Here is a 27,980-nt window from a genome sequence, read left to right on the forward strand (position 1 = left end):
TGCTCTTCTTAACTTTTAATGTGTGTGAATCATATGAAGATCTTAGATGTAGCTTCTGATTCAGTAGGTTGTGGAGGATAAGGGGGCGTTGAGTTTCTACATCTCAAATGAATTCCCAGGTCTGTTGCTGCTAATTGTCTATAGACTACACTTCTCATAGCAAAGATTAAATTATTTTTTCATCCTCTTTTACAACTTCTGAGGTTAGTAACACTATAATCTCAAGACTCAGCAGCTCACTATGACCTTTGAAAAGGTTTATCTTTTACTTCCCATACTCTATTAGTCCTCAAACTTGCTATCCTTTTACTTTGCAATGCTTCATATGCCTGTCCTTTCCTTAACACTATTCTCTTCTAATTCACATCACTTTGCGTTAGACATGTTTACAAATCATCTATAGCATCTCACTCAAACCATCAATGTCCCTATTATCCCAGATTTCAGTCTTGCCTCTCTAATCTCTAGTGTCTATGTCCAATTTCTTTCTTTCACTTATTTAACTCTACCATATAGTTTTGCTCATATCAAACAGCTTCATAACTCCTTCCCATGCATGTGTCTCTCCCCCCACTCCATTACAAATTTAGAAATTTAATAAGTAGAAATTAGGAGTACTTTTCATAATCAAATGAACATTATAGCAGATGGTCAATATTAACAAGAAACAGGATGTTTGGTTTTATCTCCACTACTCTGAAGAATCTGAAAACTTTCAGCATCCTCCTAAAATATAACCAAAATGGAATTTGCAGCATATTGTACTTTAAGGAAATTCATTGTACAGGATAGAAACAGGGATGGTGCACAAGGAAGAAAGGGTATTAAAATTAAAGAAAAAAGAAAGTTTCATAGAAATAGTTAAGAGGGGAGGATCAAAGAAGGAAGAAAAAGAAAGTATTTCTGAATTTCCACCAAAAGTAGACTCCTGCAAAGTAGAACTTAGAAGTAACTGAATTGGATAGATCAGGGAATATTTACACAGAACATTCTGAACTATGTAAATTTTTATAGTAGGCAAGTCTGCAAGACCTTTAACTAGAAAGTAATAAACAATATAATTTATTTAATCATATCACAATTCAATGATATAGTAAATAATAAAAATGTTTCAGATAAGTAAAAATGGCCCTGGATTTGAGGACATGATATATTTTCTAAGAGTTTTAATATTTTTCAATGTTTATTTATGTTTCAGAGACAGAGAGAGACAGAGTGTGAGTGGGGGAGGGGCAGAGAGAGAGGAAGTCACAGAATCTGAAGCAGGCTCCAGGCTCCAAGCTGTCAGCACAGAGCCTGATGCCGGGCTTGAACTCACGAACTGTGAGATCATGATCTGAGCGAAGTTGGGTGCTTAATCAACTGAGCCACCCAGGCACCCCTGTTTTCTAAGAGTTTTAAAGAGAAAGTGCCCAAGGCTGTATCCTGTTTGAAGTTCTGTCCCCATTATTCACTCCCTGTTAAGTAAAAATTATTTTATCTCAGCACAGTTTTTCACAATCTCTTCCAGAAAACAGAAGGGGAGAAAATACTTTCCAGCTCATTTTATCAGGGTAGTAGTACCACGATAGCAAAACCAGACAAAGGCAATGCAAAAAAATGAAAACTACAGACCAGTATCTCTTATGAACTTAGACTCAAAAAACCCTCAACCATGACCAAATAGAATTTATTCCAGGTGTACCAGGCTGGTTCAACATTTGAAAACCATCAAGGTAATTCACCATATCAATAGACTGAAAGTGAAAAATCATATGATTATTTCTATTGATGCAGGAAAAAAGCATTTGACAAAATTCAACTCCCATTGATGATTAAAACAACAAAAAAAGTCTCAGCAACGTAGGTAGAGAGCAGAACTATCTCAACCTGGAAAAGATCACTCACAAAAAAACGTGCAGGATTCTTAAAGATGAAAGACTGTGGTCAGAAAGAAGCGTGTTCAAACTTATCACTTATTCAATATAGTACTGGGAGTTCTAGTCAGTACAATAAGAGAATAAGTAAATAAAGAAGTGTCACACAAATTAGGAAGAAAGAATAAACCTTCCTCTGTTTGAAGATGATGATGAACTATATAAAAATACCAATAATTCTAAACAACAACAACAACAATAAAAACAACAACAAAACTCCTAGGACTAAGAGGTGAGTTTAGCAATTTACATTTAGATGTAAATACATGTAATTCTATAGAATTATAGAATGATCGATGATTCACACACAAAAATCAAGTATATTTCTACAGACTAAATATAAATATGGAGATAAAATTTAGAGGTATAAAATCATTTGGCATCACTACAAAAAATATGAAATACTTAAATATAAACTTAACAAAGAATGCATAAGACCTATATGCTGAAATCATAAATAAATAGAGAAACATACCATTATCATGGATTGGAAGACTTAACACAGTAAAAATGTCAAATTAATTTCAAATTAATTTGAAAAATGTCAATTAATTTGAAAATTGAAAGCATTTTCTATCAAAACCCCAACGAGATTTCTAATAGACATAGACAACGTTCTTCCAAAATAAAATGCAAAGTCATAAGTCCTAGAATAGATTTTAAAATCCTGGGGAAAAAAATAAAGTGGGACAAAGCACTTTAACTGATTTTAAAGTCTAATATGTGTAGCTACAATAATCAAGGCAAGTGTGATATTGACAAAGAGAAAGAGACCAATAGAAAAAAAAACTCATAAATAGACCCAACACAAATTATCCCAACAGATTTTTGACAAAAGTGCAAAAGCAATTAATGAACGAAGGATAGCCTGTTGACGTTACATATGATGCTGGAGGAGTTGGATATCCAAAGGTAAAATATAAATATGTAGTAATAAATGAAACCCCCCAAAGGAGCATAGATGTAATCATAAAACTCAAAACTATAAACATTTTACAAAAAAACATAGAAGAAATTTCTTAGAATCTTGGGCTAACCAAAGTGTTCTTAGATTTGATTCAAAAAATGATGATTTATCAAAGCAAAAGTGATAAATTTGACTTCATCAAAATTAAGGACTTTTATTCTGTGAAAGCCCATATTAAAAAGATGAAAAGGCAAGCTACAAACTGGAAGAAATTATTTTCAACTGTGTATTCAACAAAGGACCATATCTAGAATATATAGGAACTATAAACGCTCATTAAAAAAATAGAAAATGGGGAAAGAGCATGGATGAACATTTCACTGAAGAGGATATAATGATAGTAAATAAGCACATGAAAGATGTTTAACATCATTAGCTGTCATGGAAATGCAAAATACAACCATAATGAAACATAACTACACATTTATCAAAATGACTAAAATAAAAAGTGGTGATAATACCAAATGCCAGAGATGATGCAGAGAAAGTGAGTCACTCATATTGCTGATGGAAATGTAAAGTAGTATAGCCACTCTGGAAAAGATTTTGATGATTTCTTATAAAACTAAATAGTTAACTATCATGCAACTTTCTTGCACTGTTGGGTGTCTTTTCCAGGAAAAAGAAAACTTATTTTCAGAGATGAAAGATTACTGCAGCTTTTTTCATAATAGCTCAAAACTGAAAATAACCTAGTTATCCTTCAATAGGTGAATGGCTAACAAACTATGGCAGATCCATACCATGGGAAAATACTCAGCAATAAAAAGAATTAACGATTGATACATGCAACATCTTGGATAAATTTCCAGGGTATTTTGCTGAGTGAGAAGTCAATCCCAAAATGTTATATGCTGTGTGAGTCCATTTATAACATTCTTGAAATGAATGACAATATTTAAAAATAGAAAACAGGTTAGTGGTTGGGAATAGTCAGAGAATTGAAGACAGGGGAAGGAGGTAGATGTGAATATAAAAGAGTTGCTTTTAGTATTAGAACTTTAAAAAAAAATTTTTTTTTAATGATTATTTATTATGGAGAGACAGAGAAACACAGAGTGTGAGCAGGGGAGGGGACAGAGAGAGGGGGAGACACAGAATCCAAAGCAGGCTCCAGGCTCTGAGCTGTCAGCACAGAGCCCAACATGGGGCTCAAACTCACAAACTGCAAGATCATGACCTGAGCCGAAGTTGGTCGCCAAACCAATTGAGCCACCCAGGTGCCTCTGTTTTGTTTTGTTTTTAATAATGGAACTGTTCTGTAACAATATCAATATACTGGTTGTGATACCATAGTATAGTTTCATAAGATGTTACCTTTGGAGAAAGCTGGGGTGAACATGTATATACTGTCTGTATTATTTTTTATAACTGTAGGAGAGTCTAAGGTTATGTCAAAATTGATACTTAATTTAATAAATTATCTTTCCTTTTTGCATTAATTATTTTATTTTATAGCAAAGAGAAAAAAATATTTTTAATACACTTAAATACAAATACAGGACTTTGTGCAGCATTGTGATGTAGATAGGTAGATAGATAGAGATATCAGAAAGAAAGATTATATATAAAGCTCGAAGATTGTTTGTTGCCAACACATATACTGATTTAGTCTGAGAACACAAATATCTGTAAAATGGGCCTTTTAAGTGATACTTAATGAAGAAAAAAACAAATTCATGGGACATCTCAAAACGGAATGGTCAAGATTCAAAACTTAATCTTATGATAACTTAGATTATTGACAAATGTCAACAACTCTTCTTTACACCTTCATGAATAAGCAATAACTAGCTATCTGCTGCTGGCTTCCTGTTTCCTAGAAAAATCCTTTGTTTCTTTTTGAATTATTACCTCTATTTGTCAGTTTTCCTCTGAATTTAAGTAAATAATGCCATCTGTGCTTCACCCCCTACTGATTTCTCAATGCTTCCATATGAATTTCATTTTTCAGTATCTCATCTCTGCTGTAAATCTAAGTTTTGGAGGGCACATGGATACTTTTTGTGGTTGACAAATGATTCTGAGCTAGTTTTGCTCCTGCTGTGTCACTAGAGATATACATAAAAACCAAAGTTCAGATGAAATTATTAATTCTCTCCTTTACGTAGTAAGGTGAATAAAACTGGGATTACATAACACAAAAGAAGCCAGTTTGGAAGAAGGGTGTTGGGGAGGTTGTATGAATATTAAATCATTCTAGAAGCATCAAGATCCTTCCATCAATTCAAAAAGAGACAAATTCTGAAATCTATTAACTGTGATGCTAACACTAATATCATTAAAGAATAGAGAGTATTCCATCTTCTTTATTTTGACCATTCCTATCCTATAAAATCTAAAAGAAAATGATGCTTATTTTAACAGATGTCATTCTGTCAAATAATTCTAGAAAATCAATTACATTCAATAGCTAATTTAAATTGTGTTTTGTGGTAGTTTACGAAGACAATTCCTATGTTCTTATTTGTTAATCAGTAGTCCTCTTAAAAAATTAAATGAGGGGCGCCTGGGTGGCTCAGTCGGTTAAGCGGCCAACTTCGGCTTAGGTCATGATCTCGCGGTCCGTGAGTTTGAGCTCCGCGTCGGGCTCTGTGCTGACAGCTCAGAGCCTGGAGCCTGTTTCGGATTCTGTGTCTCCCTCTCTCTGACCCTCCCCCGTTCATGCTCTGTCTCTCTCTGTCTCAAAAATAAATAAACGTAAAAAAAAAATTAAATGAATATTAGAATGCCCATCTGCATACATAAACAGATCTTCATGCTTTAAGAAACGTTGCATATAGTATGGTTAACATGCTTATCTTTAATTGTCACATATGTGTTTATATTAAAGTTCACATGTAGATGTTCATTTCAGAGTTATCTTGTGAAACCCCTGCAGGAAATTTAGGGATATAATTTTATTCTGTGTAGATTTGAGACATTATAACATGACAAATCATAGTTTTTTGCAGCTTTTCCCAATGAGTATTCCCTGAATACTAATGAACATTATATATTCAAAAATTTGAGATTAAATATACATGATTAATAATAATATTCCGTTTATGAGATGACATTGCAAATAAACCTGTTAAAGGGTATTAAATTTTTGCCAAAAATGTGGAAAAATCTTTTTTTAAGTTTATTTATTTTTGAGAGAGAGAGAGAAAGAGTGCACAAGTGGGTGTTTGTGAGTGAAAGAGTGAAAGAGAGAAAAACAGACTCTGAAATCAGGTCCAGGCCCTGAGCTCTGAGCTGTCAGTGCACAGCCTGATGTGAGGCTCAAAGCCACGAACTGTGAGATCATGACCTGAGCCTAAGTCAGATGCTTAACTGACTGAGCCACCCAGGCATCCCCCAAAAACGTGGAAAAATCTTAAACACCCACCTCCCAAACTTATTTATGATTTTTATCATCAATATTTTGTTTTAAGTCTTAGAGAACTCCATTTGGAGCTCATCTTCCTCCTATGAAATTTCCTTTAGAAAACACACTCCCGGAGTAATTAAATTCTTACACTAAAAAAAGACTTTGAAAGAAAATATTCAGCCTAGAAAACTTTTACATATGTGAAAGAGTATTGCATTTGTGTGTGTGTGCGTGTGTGTGTGTGTTCCTCCCTGATCAAAAAGTTATTTATTCAATCTCTTTTCCTTATATCCACACCTTTTCAGCAGATGCTAACAACTCTGACTTGAAAGTAAATCAGAAACTCAAAGATGTCTCCTAGTTCCACCATTTCCGTTTTGTTCCACTATTAATGCCTAGATATTTGCAAAAGCCCACCTAACTCATCTCTTGCTTCTGTACTTTCCATCTTCCTATAAAGCTACTACAATAGAAAAGAAGTATCATATCATTTTATCAGTTTACAACTTTTAATGGTTTTCAATCACATTTAGAATGAAATTTATACCCTATACCAGGTTGACAAGACCCTATCTGACCTAAACTCATTATCTCTCTGGTCTCTCCTCTGACCCCTCTCCGTCTCCTTTATTATATACTATACAAGTGACCTTTGTGTCATCTCTCAAACACTGCAAATTTGTTCCTTTTCAGGTGTTTTACTTACTATTCTCTATGCCTGGAAGCTTCTTTACTCAATGTTTATATGACTTGGTTCTTTTTATTTATACCTTAGTATCTGTTCAAACATTTTCTCTCAGAGAGTCAACAACTTATATGGTAGACATTGACATATTTAAAATATTACCCTTTTTCTAGTCACTTTCTTTTCCTGTACTCTTAGTTATTTTCTTCAGAGCACTTGTAAATATCTGAAATTATGCCACTGACTCCTAAATCTATTTTCTTATTGTCTTCATCCAAGAGTCTAAAAGCCCAGAAGAATATGTATGGATCTTGCTTGTTTTTCTTACCACACTATCCCAGAGCCTAGAAAAATGGCTAGTACTTATTAGGTGTTCACAAAATGTTTCTGAGTTAATGATCATTGTAGGAATGATGAGAAGAGATCAACAATGCTTCTCAGCAAAAGTGACACTAAATTATTCAGCAAAAGGGAAGAGGTGGGCTTGATGTAGTGATTGACTTTAAGGTAGTTTTGACATTTATTAGCCTGCTGATCTCAGGAAATAATTTCAGCTATAAAAAAATATTGTTCCTATCTTGCGAGGTGAGAATATTATAAGAAACTTATGAGAAATAGTAGTTATTCAATAGATGTCAATTGTAAAAGTTAATGCTGTTATAGTCCTGGAATAGAGACATAATATGTCCAGCAAGGATTTCCATGTGATATTGACAGAATGAGACACAAAGTGTAATTTAAGTTTTCAGAGTAAGAATGACAATAGAGTAAATTGCTGGGTAGAGCCAATAAGTAGGAACTCATTTAACAGACCTGGGTAAAAAATTCAGCAACTCCAGGGTGGCAAAGAGTTGAAGTTAGTAACAGAACTGCATATTGGTATATCACAGTGTTACAAGTGAGTTTACATATATATGATTGGATGTTTGTCTCATTTAATAAATTACATACATTGGTTTCAGAATTATCAAATAATCATGTTCATCTGTATAGACTTTTATTCTTTTCAGGGATTAGTAAAGTCCCTGAGCTCAAGTTGTAGTTAATGAAATGGACAACATAGTTTTCACAGAATAATATTCTTGAAACTCATCTATTTCTAATTAAGGATATCCTGGGTCACACATTATTTAAGTCAATCTAGAGTAAGCCATTTCTGTACTAATTTCTTTTACCCTCTTTCCTTGAAATGTTCTGTTCTTTTGAAGAAGAAAGCCAGGAAATTGCTAGAATTCCAGCCCAATTCTCTTGTCCCTTTAAGTTGTGCTAAAAGCTTAAGTAAAGTGATATTCTAAGCAAGGAAGTTATTTTAACTGCTGACTAAATTGGAGCAGCAGAATAAGATATTTTACTGTATAAAAAAATTACTACGGAAAATTTATTGGGTTTTCTTAAATACCAGGTGCTATGCTGATATATGAATTATCTTATTTAATCCTTACAAAATCCCTATGCATTGAATAACGTTAGTATACTCAGTTTTACTAATCAAAAGACTTAGATTTATAAAGGTCAATTAATTTGCTCATGTTTACCCTAGACAGTGTCTAGTGCCAGAGTTTGAACTGAGAGTTCATAAATTTTATAGTTCGACCTTATTTAAATCTATAACTATTTTAGGGGCGCCTGGGTGGCGCAGTCGGTTAAGCGTCCGACTTCAGCCAGGTCACGATCTCGCGGTCCGTGGGTTCGAGCCCCACGTGGGGCTCTGGGCTGATGGTTCAGAGCCTGGAGCCTGTTTCCGATTCTGTGTCTCCCTCTCTCTCTGCCCCTACCCCGTTCATGCTCTGTCTCTCTCTGTCCCAAAAATAAATGAACTTTGAAAAAAAAAATTAAATCTATAACTATTTTAGTTACTGCCAAAGAGATCTGCTGAGTTTATGTGTACAATCTCTGATATTTAGGTTACTCCGACTATTTCAAGCCTCATACATGGGTGAGAGAGAAAGGAAAACAAGATTAATATAATGAAGGCAGCTTGATTGCATTGAAAAAGGAATAGTAGCAATGTTCTCACTTGCCTCAAACTCAATCAGCACTGTATCAAGAAATCAGTAACATACTTTAATTTAATGATTTCTTTCATATGTGATATTCACAGTAATTCATCTTACTTCTTCCAAAAGAAAGGTGGTTGAGATATTCACTTTGAGATGTTAATTACAAAAGGGTGAAAAATGTTACATCATCACAGGCCTCCAGTTGAAAGTGAGACTCAGAATTCAGAGGCAAGAGTTGTTAGGGAAAAAGAGAGGGAGAGAGAGAGAGAGAGAGAGAGAAGAGAAGAGAAGAGAGAGGAAGGAAGGAAGGAAGGAAGGGAGGAAGGAAGGAAGGACTTGCTTTGGAACAAGCAGCAACATTAGTAGCATTTTGCTTCAAGAAAAAGTCAGAATCTTGACTTGGAATTCCTTTTGAAAATTGAGATGAAATTGCACCTTCTGCTAGACTATTTCCAGAGCCTGGAAGCTTCACAATTAAATAGGTCTAATTGCTTAAAAACCATGCCTCATTCTAAATTTACTATGCCAGTCCATAAATTTCACTTATAAACTCTTATAAACCTTACATCTATATTCCAGAAATAAACCAAATGAGTCCATTGACTCTTTCATATGACAGCCTTACAAACAGCTGAAAATTGCTACCTTAGTCTTGTTCTTCTATAACAGAGCTTTTCTTTAGGAGGGCTCTTCTAAATTCAAGGAAAATAAATGCAGGTGGAGTTCTTTATCAATAGTTATTAATAGACCCTTGTTTAAAAGCAGCTGAAAAGAAACTGAATACAAATGAGTCAAAATATTAAATATTTAGTAAGTCAGCTTTCTTTTACTTACCGGTTTCTCATTGCTCTGTGTTTGTATTTATGGTTGATGAAGTACATTGCATTTAACAAGTTCTGTGATAGTGAATAACTCCTCTGTCAGTGGACACTGGTGTGGTGTTTTCATATAAATCCTTGGTTATTTTATTCCACAGCCCAAATCCTAAACATAGGGACTATAAAGCAACAAGTCATCTAAAGACATAAAACAGAAAAATCACAGGAGAAGAAATAACTACACTTTCAGAACTTTGTTATTTATTCCAATTACTTCCCCAAAAGGTAACCTTTCAAACTTTACCCTAAACCTCAATTAGATATCGTATAAGTGCTTCCTCCCCATCTTCTTTCCCCAACCTTGCTTAAAATCCTCTAGTGGCTTTTAGATTAAGGTCAAAATGCTTAACATAGATTCCAGATTCCAGGTAAACTTCAAGGTTCTCCATTATCTAATTTCTCCAATTTCACAGCTTGATTTCATTCAACATTCTCCCCAGTTCCATGTAACTCTGGCACACTGGCCTTCTTCTGGCCATTGTGGGTCTTCCCACAACAGCAGGTCCTATGTATGGAACACCCACCCCTGGACTCTCAGCCTTTTAACCTGGTAGAACCCTCCTCATCCTCTAGATCTTGGTCGAATGACAATTCCCACTGAAATCCACCCTTCATCACCCTTCCCTTCACAGTACCATCATTATTTACTTGGGTAATTATTTAATTTATATTTTCTTCTCCCAGCAGACCTAAAGTTTGTCAAGATAAGAATATTGTCTATTTTTCAGGGCACCTGGGTGGCTCAGTCGGTTAAGCGGCCAACTTCAGCTCAGGATATGATCTTGCAGTTTGTGGGTTCAAGCCCCACATCAGGTTCTGTGCTGACAGCTCAGAACCTGGAGCCTGCTTCAGATTCTGTGTCTCCCTCTCTCTCTGCCCCTCCCCTGCTTGTTCTCTCTGTCTCTCTCTCTCTCTCGCTCAAAAATAATAAACATTAAAAAAAATTAAATATAAAGAATACTGTCTATTTGATTTGTCATTTTATCTCCAGCTTATAACACATTGCCCAACCCATAGTAGGTACTCAATAAATATTTCTTAGAAGAATAAAAGAATAAACAAGCTAGATATTATGAATCCTGCTTGCTGGTTCTACTGTGACTTGATCCTCCGTTATTCTGACAATCATGACATTTTATGGCCATATTTTCATTTTTCATATGAAAGTAGAAAAAGTGTCAGCAATCACATGACTCACTATTCTATGACGATATCATCTGGTAGCATAATTTTTGACACATGTGTTAAATAGAAACTTAGATACTTTCAAATATTTCCTCCTTTTTTGGCAATTTGTTTATGTGACATTTTACTTTTGACTAGTTAACTGAGCCATGAAGATGTCTTCATGGATATGTACACACACATGCATCACATAAGTAGTCAATGATATGCCTGAATATAATAGACCTTCAAAACAAATTTATCTTTCCTTTTCCTTTTTTTTTTTTTTAATGTAGTTTCATGCCCAGTGTGGAGCCCAGTGCAGGGCTTGAACTCACGACCCTGAGATCATAACCTGAGCTGAGATCAAGAGTCAGAGGCCTAAACGACTGAGCCACCCAGGCCCCCCAAATTTATCTTTTATTAGCTCCTTAGCCCTTGCCTGAAAGAAGCAGATATGTGTAAATTATGCACATTGTGTAAATGAGTGGTCAAAGGAGTGAGGGAAACAGTAATGATATATTTATTTATCTACCATGTGTTAGCCACAATTTAAATTAGATTTTCACTATTGCTTATTTAATCCTCAAAACAACTTTATGAAGTGTGTATAAGTACAGAGGAGAAAAATGACAGAGAAATTCAGGACCCCAATCCCCCACACCTAGTCATGGAGGAGCTGAGATCTCTGTGCTGACTTTCTAACACCAACAGGTTACTTGTAGTTGTGAGAAAGAAATCATCTTTTCCCAAAACACAGATTTCTGTCTACATTAACATGACTGCACTATAATTTCAGGACTTCTTGCCCAGGCACAAGCAAATTGACTGTTCATTTTAGAAACTTCCCCCAAATCCTGTGAACTCTTTGATAGTATTCGCTGACAGTTTATGCCCCAAGATTATTTGAACCCCTTGCCTCAAAAATCCTCACTTTTCTCTTTTTACCAATCTTAAACTACTGTGTTAGAATACTTGATCCAAATCAATTCTCTGCATTTGAAAGAACGCAAACCAAACTTTAAATACTCTCTAAAAAATCCAACCTCTCCTTTCTTCCTCCCAAGTGCTGCCAAAGTTCTGTTGAAGTTCTGTTCTCTCTTACCACAGTATTGGTATTGGTGATATTTGAGAAATTGGCAATCAATAGTTACCATCACAGGCAAGAACACAGATATTGAGATGACATGCAAACATCACCTGAATGTATTCCAATAAATCCCTAAAACTGTAATATTCATTCAGAAGAGTGAAGACATCCTTTCCACCACACAAAGAATTTTCTAGAACATAATTTTATTTAGCTATTGGGATTTGTAATTCCATGTCACTGGAATCACTTATGCTGATTAATTCCCTGTATTCATATAGAAATGTAGAACTTGTAGCATAAAACATAAGACTTTACATACACTCTTTTAAACATAAAATACTGTTTCTCTTGAACACCTGGACTATGTTTCTATTACTCCAGGTTCAAAATAACTGTATAGCTCTTGATGTAATCACTGCCAAGAAGCTAGAGAAGAAAAGTTTAGAAATATGTGATAGGCAAGTCCTAGATCCGGCTGATCTTCTTTCCATAAACTTCAAACCTTCAGACCTGTTGATATCTAGAGATGTTTCAAACCTAAACATCAAATTTCGTCTACTCTTGCTCTTTTTATATGTAGTTGTCACTAAATAGACAGATACATATTTGGTGCTTTTTCTACATCTTTCAACATGTTCATCAGCTCGGAAAATAAGCATTATGAAAATGCCTTGCTAATACTGCTTCATTTTTGTAATGCGGACAAACTCCTTGGCTTATAGTCAAAGGCTGCTTTAACACTGAGTTCTAATTGAATTTATGAACGGAGAGCGAAGTCATGTAAATCAGCCCAAAATGATAGAACAGTTTACAAAATGCTAACATAAAGTTACAATCACGTAGTAACAGAGGAATAGAGTTTCAAATTATAAAATGCAGTATAAGTCTTGATACCAGCGCTTTTCACCTACGTAACTCCATGACTTCTGTGACGGATACTGTATTGTGCCACCCAGATAATCCATCAAGAACAAAGGACTTCTCTTCTAGTTGCTAGGAATGCTACCACACAACTGTCCTCTGTTGTCAGCCTCATTGGGGATCATCACACTGGGGAGATCAAGCCTAAGGCCCTTGCAGATCTGACTCTGAAGAGTTGTGCCAGATGGACAATAGCCAATGATGTCTACTGAGGCCCTTATTAGGATTGCACTGCAACTCAAATTCTCCCTCTGCCAATCTTGCTTTTCTTCTCCCTTCCACAGATGTTGATCTCAAGTATGCTTCCTAATAAATACTGTTCACACAAAGCTCTCTGTCCGAGTCCCAGGAAATTCAGTCTGTGCTAACCTTAATTTTCCCACCTGTGAAATTAGACTAATAATGTTACTACCTATTTTATAGAGTTTTGTTTCTCAAATGAAAAAGTGAAAATATTTTGAATGGAAAAGTGCTATTCAAAATTAAATTGTGGCCATTGTTATGGTTAGTTTTATCTAGGTGTTTTCCTAAACCAATAGATCTCATAAAGCCCTTAGTCAACTTAATAGGAATTCAATAGTTAAAAAAGTGTAGAGCTACCATCACCTATGAATGACACTTCTCATCAACATTTGTGTGCCTATGTGAACACTCAAATACCCTTAAGGTGTGTATAGTATGGCATTTCCCCTACTAATGAGTTAGTTCTCAAAACACAGTAAGTGTTTATTTTGCATCATTTTGCAGCACATAGAACATATTTTGCTATAGGCTATTTGACACAGTTTCAGCACCACAGAATTAAAATCATAGTTTTAAGGCAGAGCTAGTGTGTGATCTTTAGGGAACTTTCATCCCCTTTGCTTTTTTAATAAACTCTAGGATAGAGCCCCAAAGTCCTTAGCTGGATTTGGTTGTCTGCACCTTAGGGCACTTCAGTCTTCTGAGCAATAGTAGCAGGAGTCCCTTTCCTGATGCCTGCTGCGCCCTGGCGGATGCATATCAAGAAGAGAACATATTTGTGTGCGTGCACGCTCTTGGCTAAAATATTCAGCTTTGAAAATACATAGCTCAGTCTCCAAGTCAACCATTTAGAAGGTTATTCTAAGAACTTATTCTTCTGTAAGCAATTATGTTCAAGTTGTAAGCCTGTTCAAATTAGGTTTTTTTTTTTTAAATATGTAATTCAATGAATCTCTGTTACCATGGTAATTAAAGATTTAATAGCCACTTGCATCTGCTTAATAATGAAGAAATAGGAACTAAGAACTGAAAAATAAATATTGCTGAGTTTTCATTTAACACAAAATGAATCTTTGAATGTAAAGATATTTTAGGGGCGGTTGGGTGGCTCAGTCAGTTGGGTGGCTGACTTCAGTTCAGGTCATGATCTCACAGTTTGTGAGTTTGAGCCCCTCGTTGGCCTCTGTGCTGACAACTCAGAGCCTGGAGCCTGCTTTGGATTCTGTGTCTCCCTCTCTCTCTGACCCTCCCATGCTCACATTCTGTGCGTCTCTCTATCTCAAAAATAAATAAACATTAAACATTTTTTTTTAGGTAAAGATATTTTAAGAGAAGTGAAAGCCTGGTACTTACAAGGTTTGTCTAAAACAGCTTTGTAAAGAAAATAGTCCCAAATACCAGACAACATCCCTGTTATTGAACTGCTTTGGGGCAAAAGTAAGCACACAGAGATACAACTACAATTTGTACAGGCAAATAGGAAAGCCCTCTCAAATGTTGTATTTAAGTGAACCATCATATAAATGCGGTTATTTAGAGACCAAGGTGATGCTTCTAGACACTGTGGGGAGATTCTGTGCCCTGAGTGCCTTCTTATATAGGAACAGACATCGTTCTAAACCTGAGTGTCTTGATAGGACTCCAGTGACAACCAGCATATCTATACTAGTCTGATTCACCAGGACCAGTCTGCAGGGAAAACTATGAAAAAGGGTTTAAAAAATGAAGTTCTATACTATTTGAAAAAAAATATTATGGGGTCAAAATAAAACAGCGATGGATTGAGAGCAATATTAAAATAAAGCATTAGTTTGAAATGTTGAAAAATTGAGAGTTGATAGAGAACCAACCTATGGTCAATCCCTGGCTCGGGAAGATGTGATCCTACTTGAAGAAATATGATAATATTATTATTATTAAAATAATAATGTACAAGAAAATGATACTATATAATAATATTTTAATGTGGGTTAATATAAAAATATAATGTAAAGATACTATTATTTGATGTAAAATTTTAAAGTTTACAAAGAACTTTAAAATACTTAATTTTGGTTTCAATGTCTCTAGAATTGAGTGGGCAGGTGAACGAAATCCATGAGAAAAATAATAAAAAATAAGTTATGTCTTGGGGCGCCTGGGTGGCTCAGTTGGTTGAGTGTCTGACCTCAGCTGAGGTCATGATCTCACAGTCTGTGGGTTTGAGCCCCACATCGGGCTCTGTGCTGACAGCTTGCAGCCTGGAGCCTGCTTTGGATTCTGTGTCTCCCTCTCTCTCTCTGCTCCTCCCATGCTCATGCTCTGTCTCTCTCTCTCTCTCAAAAATAAGTAAACATTAAAAAAAAGTTATGTCTTTTATGCTTTATTGAATCTCTTAGTAAACTGAAAATATTTAAATGGTCCTGAAATGAGAGTGACCAGCTGACACTATGCAGAGCATGATCTGATCGGACAAGTCTCAGCCTCTGACACAGAAGACCTAAAGGGACAGCCGAACTGATTGGGCACTTCCCAGAAATGGTTATTCAGTCATGCAGGTATTCACACAAAAAGTTCTGCTTCTGCAGCTAAAGATGACAAGTGCTTCTGAGATCTGACTTGCAGAGATAAAGAGTACAATTTAGATTAATGAAGGAACAGATTTTGACAGAATTGACATCAGAGGAGCTTGTGAGAGGAGCTTCAATTTAAAACAAATGCCTTGAGGGACACCTCGTTGACTCAGTTGGGAAATGTCTGACTCCTGATTTTGGCTCAGGTCATGATCTCACAGTTGGTGAGTTAGAGGTCCGCATAGGGCTCAGTGATGACAGTGTAGAGTCTGCTTGGGATTCTCTCTCTCTCTCTGTCTCTCTGTGTCTCTCTCTGTTTCTCCCCTGCTCATACACACACTGTCTCTCTCTCAAAATAAATAAACTTAATTTTTTTAATAAAAATTAAAAATGAAACAAATGCTTGGATGATGAATAGCTAAGGATGTAACAACTTATAGAATTAAAAGGATTCCATAAAATATTACTGAAGCACATTTTAATCACATTAATCAAGTAATCAATTTATATGCTAGATTTTATGTGAGAATTCAGTTGGAAACATGAGGGCTAAAAACTGTTAATGGAAAGAGTGAGGTGAAGGGACAAAAGCCACATAGGAATATGTTTTGTTTTGCAGAAACAACAGTTCCAACTAAGGATACACTCAGCTAAGTGTTTTACTTCATAGCCCCTCCCTATTTGTGTCTAATCTGATAGCTTCTATGTGAGACATTTGGAGATGTGAGCCATTTGGAGCTGGGTTGGAGCTAAGGAACTGTATAGAAGTCCCCCTGAGTTATCCTAAAGTTATCGTTAGCTCATCATAATACTGAGATCTCCTCCTATGGGCAGAGGCTTCCACCATTTTTGGAACATACGATGTATGCACGAACATGTTGACATGCTGGGCATGCATAATTGAATTCAATTGCTTATGTAAGCTCCCTGTCCCCACCTCCAATACACAGAATAAAGCTTCCTGTACTGGGGCACCTGGGTGTCTCAGTCAGCTGAGCATCTAACACCTGATTTCCGCTCAGGTCATGATCTTATAGTCATGGAATAAACCCTGTTTCAGGCTCGGCATCGAGCATGGAGTCTGCTTAAGATTCTCACTCTTCTTCTGTCCCTTTCTTGCACTTAGGCTCTCTTTCTCTAAAATTAAAAAAAATGTTGAAGAACCTTCCTTTACTAACCACTTAAAGAGATAGTGCTTTTGACATAGGCAGGCAGGTCAGAGGACCCACAGTGGGTCCTGCAGGACCAACCAAGAGGGTCCTTGAATTTGTGCAGGACAGAAATCAGACATGATCCAAGAGGAACCGAAAATAGAGTTTATTGAATAGCATAAGTGATAGAGTACAGCAGATGGAGTGACTGGGGGAATCGGAAAAGAAAGGAGGGTGAGTCTGTTCAGTGCTTGGGGTTAGGGATTTATTTGGAAAGGGGTCCAAGGTATGTGTTCCTTCAGGAATCCAGGGTAAGATCCAATCAAAAAGGTGAGTGGAAGGTGAACAGTAGGTGTTATTTCATAAATCACTTAAGGTAGGGGTTACTGATGCCAGCATCAGACAAGGTTTGTTGGAAGCTAATGTTCTGGAACATCTTTGGGATCCCGTTCTTCTTAGATGTTATCAGGTGTTTGAGGGCCCTAGGAGGAAACTCAGAGAATGATTAACTTTCTTGTTTCCCCCTTGGAGTGACAACACAGCTTCTTTGGTTTATTCAGGTGCAATGTGAAATATAGAACATGAGTAAATGGGGTCTAGCAGAAAAGCAGCAGAGATGGAGCCTTTCTAAAAGTGGGGTCCTTTATTTCTCTATCTCAAGCTGAGAGCTTTCTTTCTGTCTCCTTACTTGTAGGAAGTAATGAAAAGTTCTTTGCTTTCAACACTTCCCTGGGTTGTGCTGAATCGGATGCACCCCAAGCAACAAACCCCTTGAATTTGGTTACACTCTGGTTCTGTCACTAGGCTGTGTGACATTGGTAGAGTTAGGCAACTAAACATTTGTGTTCTGCTAATCTGATAGATGGAGATAATATTATAGAACCCAGTAGACATTATAACTCCTAAGTTTAAAGCATCAGTTACATTTTAGCTAATTTATAAACTAATTATTTTTAACTGTTTAAGTAATGGATTTACTTTGCCTTCCAGTGAACTATCTTTAATACCAATGGGGATGTAGTCTTTCTTCCCTACTAGACTGATCCCTTAAACTCAGGAACAAAAGATCCCTCACAGCACTTTTGTAACACAAAAGTCCCAATGTTGTGTTTCAATGACTCACATCAAGATTAACCTGATTTGAGATGACATAACCTAGGTGTATTTTCCAAACCCTCAGAGAGTGTCACCTATTTAACCTTATTTGCAATTTCCTAGGACCAAAGGTCAACTGTATTCAAATAGAATAAAATCATCATGCGAAAAAAATTGAAAAATGTAACAAAAACATTCTTCAAATTGTCAAATAAGTAAGAATGCACATAAAAAGAGGGGAATTTTCTTAACTTGCTAAAGGCATGTACAAGAAAGCAAAACAAACACCGCATTTCAAAGTAAACTGTTGAAAGTGTTTTCTTTAAAATCCGTAACAATTTAAAGATGCCAGTTATTATTTCTATAAAGCGTCATACTGGAAGTTCAAAATGATACAATACAACACAAAAGAAGCAAAAGGTGAAAGGGCTAAATGTAAGAAATAAATTGCCACTATTTGCAAATAATAGATCTTCAGTAAAAATAGGGGCACCTGGATGGCTCCGTTGGTTAAGTGTCTGACTTTGGCACAGGTCATGATCTCACAGTCTGTGGGTTCGAGCCCAGCATCGGGCTCTGTGCTGACAGCTCAAAGCCTGGAGCCTGCTTTGGATTCTGTATCTCATTCTCTGTCTCTGCCCCTCCCCCACTGTCTCTCTCTGTCTCTCAAAAATAAATAAATGTAAATAAGTAAATCAATAAATAATCTACATATATCAGTTGCCTGGGTGGCTTATTTGGTTGACCTTCGACTTAGGTCATGATCTCCCTATCAGTGAGTTCCAGCCTCGCTCAGGGCTCTGTGCTGACAGCTCAGAGCCTGGAGCCTGCTTCAGATTCTGTCTTCCATTCTCTCTGCCCCTACCCTGTCGCACTGTGTCTCTTTCTCTCAGAAATAAACATTTAAAAAAAAGTTTAAAAAAATAATCTACATATACAGTTCATCAGTAGCTGGATAAAGTATTGATGTTTACAAATCAATGCCATTTTGTACACATTCAACTATCAGTTCCAATGTATTTGTAAATTGAAATACTACTTAAGTCATCCATAATGTATGCAGGACTATGTCTAACAAAAGCATATCTCCTTTATAAAGAAAATTATAAAACTTTACTCAGTCATTAAAAATACCTAACTAAATCAAAAGCTATACAATGTTCTTTTATACATTTTACTGAAGATTTTAAAGATGCTAGTTTTGTCTAAATTGCTCAATAGTATCAATGTGACGCAAAATCTCAAATAGGTTTTTTGGGGGGATGCACTTGACATATTTATGTAAAATCTATTCAAAAGAAAAAGGTCTAAATATAGTCAAAGGACTTTTTGAAGAAGAAAATAGGATAACTTGCCCTTTCAGATATTAAGACCTAATACTAAAGCCATAATACACACAGCGATATGGCATTCAACACTGGGACATGTGAAAGCTTAGAAATAAGCCTTCTTATTTATTTATAATTTATGACAGAATGAACCTTCCAAATTACTGGGGAAAAAATGGGCTATTTAATATACAGTGTGGTAAAACTACATACATATGCATGAAAAAAATAAAAACGAATACCTACGCAAAAATTAAGGTAAATTAAAGATTTACATGTCTAAGTTAAAACTTTTAAACATTTAGTTAGCAAGATCATCAGGGTAAGGAATGATCTCTTAAGCAGAGATCTGACAGCAAAAATCATAAAGAATGATTAATTTGTCTACATTATAATTAAGAATGTCTATGCAACATAAAACACTATAAAAAGAATGTAAGACAAGCCATATAATTTTGAAGAAGATATCTGCATCACATATAACCCATTAAGAATTAATCTATAATATATAATCCATAACTAGATAATATATATGATATAATATAATATATATATATATATATAAAATAGTACATAAAAAACAAATTGCAGACAAAAGACAAAATATTTGCCTTTATAGTTAACATAAAAGGGAGAAAATTAAACCATAAAATTTGGGGAGATGTATATTTACCTAATAAAACTAAAGAAATCAGAGAACAGTTAGTTAAGCATCCAGAATGATATTAACATTTAGGTGAAGGAGAGAGGGGATTTGATCAAGGAGTGATGTGCTGGACCTTCAAAGTTACTAATAAATTTTAGTTTTTAAACTGACTGTAAGGCAATCAGTATTTCTACACTATTTTAAGAAATTGCACATGCATTCCCATTTCATGTAAAGAGTGTCTCACCAAAAACAACAACAAAATTTAAGATATATTTGTCACGGAAAGTGATAAAATTTGGTCTGATTGTCTCCAGAGAAATATCAACTTAAGTCTATGAATTAGTGTATTTTTGAACCCTAAATCAGGATTTTTTGAAAGAAAAGTTATTCTGCAGATAAAAGTCATTCTTAGGAACAGAGTCCTGAAATTTTATTCTCAGAGATTTGGATCCATGAGGAATACATGTTATGTCTTTTAACAATGTCCACCACTTTTGTATTCTTCTGCCTCATTTTCTTTTAATGTTTTGTTTTGTTTTTATTTTTGAGAGAGTGCAAGCAGGAGAGGGGCAGAGAGAGAGGGACAGAGCATCCGAAGCAGGCTGGGCTTGAACTCACCAATGGTGAGCCAAAGTCAGACACTCAATCATGGAGCCACCCAGGCATCATTTCTCTCCCTCATTTTCTCACATGGTAACTGCAGGGAAGAAATACATTAACCTTATAGTCATCATCTAGAATATTGTGGTGTATTGCTTTTGCTTTTGCTTCATATCTTCCTCTTCTTTCTCTTCATCCTTCTCTAGACATTGTTTTTGAAAACACGTGACCTGTGGTATAAGCAAAAATTACCAGATCTGGAGGATTATTTCATGGTCAAGATCAGAGAAAACTTTGGTTTTTACTCTCATCTAGGTTACAGGTACTCTCTGAAATCATCCAAAGAAGGGAGAATCCTGAATTAGTAAATAATTCCCTGAAAAATTTACTTAACAGGTACTTGTCAAAAATGAAATATGGAAAGCAGAAGAGACAATTAGGGGGATTAAAGTGACATGAGTACTATTGCAGAATGTTCACAGCAAAGTTCCAAAATTAATACATAATAATATTTTAGACTCTATTAAAATAATTCAACCCTCTAAATCTTAAGACATGATCTGTTAAAAATAAGACCAATGAACAAGCAAAAACATAAACAAAGCAAGACAAAAAAAAACAAGCTTAGGCTGACCATATCTCCATCTCATTCAAGAACAAATAGAAATGGGGTAAGATACGGAAATTTCCCATTTAACATACAATTCAGTAAAGCCAAGAACTAATGGGAGTAAGCACTCAGCTCCTCCCTTAGATAGTATAGGTTAATCAGCAAAGTATTTTAAAAATGTATGGCAAATGATTTATTTTTCTTCGTTCTCTATGCTCTTTTCTCCTTTCTTTATCTTTATGGAAAAAAATTAATAAGGAAGGAAATGAGTTATTAGCCTTCTAACATTTCATCCCTTTGGACTTCCCTGTACCTACCTCCAGCTGCCATACTAAGTAAAAGAATTTTTCATTGTTAGTTTTCCCAGCCACTCACAAGCTATATCAGCGAGTCCTAGTATCTATGACTTCATGAGAAAATGCCTGCCGAATGCACAACCTAATGCCTGGCTGTAATAGTTCAGTCACCAATCATCTTTCTTTCTCGCTTTTTGTTGTTGCAACTCTTTTTGTATTCAGTAACTTGAATATGTCTTCAGAGATTTGGTGTAGAAATTCATCCACCCCTAAAGAAGCTCAGAAGATAATATGAATGGAGTATCTAATTATTATTATTATTGTAAATAGGCCTCCCATAAGGTTTTCTTTTATTCTCTGGTGTATAACGTGTGATTTTTTGGATAAACAAAAGCATTTACAAGTAAAATGGATCACTGACACACACAAACCACTGAGTTTGCCCAAAGTGTGACCGAAACCCAAGGCAGAGCAGCAAGATTGGTGTCTTTTCACAAGAACTCTGAAAGCATAGGGGTGCCTGGGTGGCTCAGTTTGGCTCAGGTCATGATCTCACTGAGTTTGAAACCTGCATCGGGCTCTGTGCTGACAGCTCAGAGCCTGGAACCTGCTTTGGATTCTGTGTCTCCCTCTGTCTCTGCCCCTCACCTGCTCTCTCCGTCTCTCTCTCTCTCAAAAATAAATAAACTTAAAAAAATACCTCTTAAAGTATAACAATAATAAAGTGGAAAGAGAGCTTTTCCTTTGTAGCTTGCTTTCCTCAGTGTTATGTTGCTACTGGATTTACATCTCCCTTCTAATTTCTTTCAGGGGACTGAGGCAAAGTCAGTGCCAGGTGGCTTTGTGGATTTGCACTGACTATCCAAGCTATTTTAACTTGGGATCATTTTCCTAACAATTCACTGTAGTGACAGCAGGAAATTGTCCTCACAGAAACATCTAGCAATGCTGGGGGAAAAAAAAAACCTTCTGGTTTTAAAGACTTGTGTTCTGTGTTCCCTTTTCACAAATACTGTAGTCATTAACATGGATCATATAATGAATGAAAAGCTTGTGACAACCAGTTGAGGAGATCTGCACTGGTCATTAGCAAGTGAGGGAAATTCGCACAAGTCTGCATGAGTAATTTGTAAGTGAGACAGTCCAAATGATACGTCTACCCCCTAGCTTTTTTTTTTTTCCTTTTTTCCAAATGGCTGGAAATCCCCTTGGTATAGGCATCAGTTTGGAAGTAGATGTGGAATTTCACTTAGACTACATATAGTGAAGGATTGACCCTTTAGGTGTGAGACTTGGCGGCTGAGCTACATGGAAAATGCATAAGCAGTGGAAGAATAAACGCAAACATTGGGGAGAGTTGGATGCCAATGTGTCCTTCACATCTGCGGCATTCCCTGTTGACTGCGTGCTTAGGTTAGAAAACAATGTTATCAAGCGCTCACTGCACACTTAGTGGCCCGTGATGGATGTTGCTATGTAATTCCCAAATGCAATCTGAGAACTTTTTCTCCTGAAACCTTGACGGGGATAAAAGATGATTCTCACTTTGTAATATCCAGCTGCTCCTATCTAGACTTGGAAATAGATGATAAAGCTAGACATCAGAGAACTTCAAGTGAAATTTCAGAGTGGGCCACCACCTTCTAAATGGTAATTACACCGCTTTCCCAATATAGGTATTCAATAAATATTTGTTGATTTAAGCTCGATTCCAAAACAAATAGTTCTGCAGTTATTATTCAGTTTGAGAACTACTTAGGCTTTTTCCCAAGGATAATAAAAGGGAGTACTTTCAAATTTTTCCTATACAAATGAGAATCATATGAGCAATTTAGCTTTTAACAAGCTGAAAAGCTGATAGTTTGGAAGTAGTTACCTATTCGAAGTATAGAGTGTGGAGTAAGTTCTAGATCTAAATTCTGTTATGTTTATTATTTTCTCTTAAATCTTAATGTTATGATGTTGGGGGAAAACAACATCAATATATGATTAAATCAAAGCTACGTAGTCAGAAATATGTACAGAAGAGAACATAATGGTAAGTATCTCAGTGCATGTGCTATTGAAAAAAGATTAGGGGAAATGTCTGTCTACCTACCTTTCCCTTTTCAGATGAGGCATCTAAATTTGATAATGAGGAAGAAGCCCAAACGCTTCCCTTACTGTAACACATGACTCTCTCAATTCATCAGGCAAATATCATATCTTTCAGTTCTCTGTGGACAAAGGGAATCTGAAAACTAAGGCAGACTGTAGAATAGTATTTGGGAGGCAGAAAAATAAATTGGAACTGCAGGGGAAGAAGAAAATAGGAGTTAAAAGTAAATATTCACTGTTTATAAGCTGTGTAATTTTTGACAGATTATCTTTCTGAATGTTAGGGGTTTTTTTGTGTGTGATATTAAGTTATTAGAAGCACAGAAAACAATTTACAGAACAGCTTTCACAGCACCTAGCACGTGGCTGGTACTCGGGGAATGTTAGTTACCTCTTGTTCTCTGCCTACTGACCTCGTATTACTATTTCTTCCCATCTGTGGTCATCTCCAATTATTCTCCTCTTCATGAAAATTGGTCATACCTTTTAACTTATTAAAATAAATAAAGAACTTCAAGAGAGGATTGATTATATTATCAAAAAAATTAAGACAAAAAGTCTATAAAAGTAGCAAGAGGGGGGTACAATCAGATATTAAGGATTTAATTCTAAACTACAGACAAGACAAAAGACATGACAGAATTTTTAAAAGAAACAGGAACACTGAGTAGTTTGGCTAGCCAGTATGGATGTCTTGTTATTGGCATTGAATGTAAAACATAGATATTAATTAATAGTGGCTATTTCTCACTGATCAAACCAGGCATAACAATTGACAAAGATTTTCTCCTCAACCATACTCTGGCCAGGTTCCTCTCAGCCCTCTCTTGACCAGTCCTCAGCTTTAGCCTCTAAAGTCTTGAACAGAACAGTAACATTGTTTCTGACAACTGAAGGCCACATCCCTAGGATGACCCCAGCTCCCTTTAAAATGCCTACCAGAGAAAACTGGAGGCTGCCTAAAGAATTCAGTTTGTTCCAGCCAACACCTGAAGATGAGGGCTCCAGGGTTCCAGTCTCTCGGGAGGGTAGGAGCTACCTTTGATAAGCATCAGTCCACAAAACAAAGCCAGATGGGTTCTACATTGACCATCTGCCCCTTCATGCTTTTTGTAATCTTTCAACTCCCTGACTCTACAGAGTCTCTGCTCACCACCCCCACCATTCTCTCATTCTCCCTTTAGAACCCCCAGTCTCCTCTTTACAAATTGAAGTTGAGATAGATCAAGCTGGATTCTTTTTCCCATGGCAATAGTATATTACTGATCCAAATCTGTCCTTATCTCTTTAACTAGTGTCTGATTTTGTCTTTGACACCACATATAAAGGTACTGTGAATAATTAAGATCTTTGGTGTTCTCCCAGTACAACTCCCTGTGACAAGGTATTGTGGACAGAATGTTTGTGTCCCTGAAAAATGATGATGATGTCATGAAATCTAATCCCCTATGCGATGGCACTTGCAGGTGGGACCTTTGAGAGGTAAGATGTTATGAGGATGGAGCCCTCATGATTAGGACTGTTGTCCTTATAAAAAGAGCCAGAAAACTAGTTCACTCTCTTTCTGCCATGTGAGGGGGTAACAAGAAGTTGTCAGTCTGAACCTGGAAGAAACTTCCAAGCAGGACGTGACCATGGTGGAGTCCTGGTCTTGCACTTCCAGCTCCTAAAGGGTGAGAAATAAATTTCCATTGTTGATAAGCCACCTGGTGTCTGGTACTTCATTAGAGCAGCCCAAACCAACCAAGACAAGGGAAACTGCAAAATGTATCAATCTTGTCACCTACTAAGTTTCTTTATGACTTATACTGCCAGAAAAAAAAAAAAAAAAAAAAAAAAAAAAAAAAAAAAACCTCTGGAATATATCTTTTGTGACATTGAAGAAATTTGAGGATTTGGAAGCACAGATGGTGCTTACATCTCTTCTCACAACTGACACTCAGGATGTGAAAAGCAAGTAAGCTTATAGTGGGAGTCAAATGCTGAAAAATTGCCTTGGGTTTGATCTGTGTACAAAATCAGAACGATGAGTGTCTTCTTTGCAGAAGAAACCGAGGCCATCAGATGTAGTGACCGGGATCTTCCTCATGCACGTAGGGCTTTCCTGTCTGTGTGGCAGCATCTATCTTTAGTTCTTCTGCAAGGGTTTCCTTCTTCGTATGGTCTAGAGCACATCCTCTCCAAAGTTCTCCAGGACCTCGCCCTAGTGATGTCACTCCTGTCAATGATTAGTCACTGACACTGGATTTTATTCTTTAACTCATTTTTCACTTTTCTATCACTAAAGGTAATTCTGAGAAGATGGTCTACTCTTACAGACACTCTGTTCCTATTCAGCACTCAGCACACTGTAGCCCTGTGCCGATATTCAGATGGCTTGTAAAGTATTATCTGGGAAACAGTGTAGTCAATCGAGAAAAATAAAAAGAAAGTCTTTTCCTAAGACACTAATTGAATCTAGTTTAACTATCTTTCTATGTGGACTTTCTGTAGCATTTAACACCGTCAGCAATCCTAAATTCTATTTTCTCAGCTTCTTAGAAATTATTCATATGTGTTTTTGTGTTATTTTTCTCCATGCTTTCAGTTTGCATGTTTTTTAAAAAAAATATTTCTATTTATTTTTAATTTTATTTATATTTTTATTTTAGAGAGAGAGAGAGACTCTCAAGACTCTCAAGTAGGCTCCTTGCTCAGCATGGAGCCCAACGCAGGGCTTGATCCCATGACCCTGGGATCATGACCTGAGCAGAAACCAAGATCAAGTGCTCAACCAACTGAGCCACCCAGACTCCCTTGTTGTTGTTGTTGTTGTTGTTGTTGTTGTTGTTGTTTTTTAAACTTGAGTTCCATGTTAAAAAAATTTCAGGGGTGCCTGGGTGGCTCAGTCGGTTAAGCATCTGACTTCGGCTCAGGTCATGATCTCGTGGTTTGTGAGTTCGAGCCCCGCATCAGGCTCTGTGCTGACAGCTCAGAGCCTGAAGTCTGCTTCGGATTCTGTGTCTTCCTCTCGCTCTGCCCCTCTCGCTCTGCCCCTCCTGTGCTCATGCTCTGTCTCTCTCTGTCTCAAAAATAAATAAAACATTAAAAAAATTAAAAAAAAATTTCAGAGAGTCTATGAATACTCTTGATTACAGCATTTATTTTTCAAGGAAGATAGTCTATAAATTTGTTTGGTGTCTCAGAAGGCCTATGAACCCCTAAAAGTTTGACTTTTATATACTCTTCATGGGTATACTCATGAAGTATGCTTCATGGGTATACTCTTATATACTCTTCATGGGTAATCTCATATTTTGATGTCAAATTCTCTATTGACTTTTATTTCCATCTTTCAATCTCTTCCCAAATATGCCACAGTTATCACAAATCCACAAGTCAAATATCCCCAATTTCTCCTAGCATCTTCCCCTTGCAAAAAAAAAAAAAAAAGTCCTAGTTTTAGCTATCCTAAACTAGAATATTTGTACTTATGTTTGACTCTGGCCTTTATTCTTCCTTTATTTCTAATCAATCACATATTCTTGCTAATTATTTTCTTTAATGTTTATTTTTTATTTTTTTTTTAATTTTTTTTAACGTTTATTAACTTTTGAGACAGAGAGAGACTTAGCATGAACGGGGGGTCAGAGAGAGGGAGACACAGAATCTGAAACAGGCTCCAGGCTCTGAGCTGTCAGCACAGAGCCCGACGCGGGGCTCGAACTCACGGACCGTGAGATCATGACCTGAGCCGAAGTCAGCTGCTTAACCGACTGAGCCACCCAAGTGCCCTATAATGTTTATTTATTTTTGAGAGAGAGACAGAGTGTAAGTGGGGGAGAAAGAGAGAGACACAGAATCAGAAGCAGGCTCCAGGGTCTGAGCTGTCAGTACAGAGGCCGATGTGGGGCTCAAACCCACGAACCACAAGAAGATCATGACCTGAGCTGAAGTCAGATAGTTGACTGAGCCACCCAGGTGCCGCTAGTCTTGCTAATTCTACCTCAGAACAGAGATATCTTTAATTTTTTTATATTTATTATTTATTTTTGAGAGAGAGAGACAGAGTGTAAGCAGGGTGGAGGGGGGCAGAGAGAGAGGGAGACACAGAATCTGAAGCAGCTCCAGGCTCCGAGCTGTCAGCACAGAGCCCGACAAAGGGCTTGAAATCACAAACCATGAGATCCTGACCTGAGCTGAAGTCAGAAGCTTAACCGACTGAGCCACCCAAGGTGCCCCATAGAGCACAGGTATCTTTAAAATACATTGTCTTTTGTCTGTCATCACTAGTGTTTTTGTATTCCTGTCCACTCTGCACTCAAAATCATTGTAAAATTCTTTAAAAGGGGATGGGTGCATGGGAGAGGGGGGGCAAAAAAAAAGTAAAATAAAATAAAAAAG

This window comes from Felis catus, chromosome B1, assembly GCF_018350175.1.
Source record: "Felis catus isolate Fca126 chromosome B1, F.catus_Fca126_mat1.0, whole genome shotgun sequence".
NCBI classification, from domain to species: Eukaryota; Metazoa; Chordata; class Mammalia; order Carnivora; family Felidae; genus Felis; species Felis catus.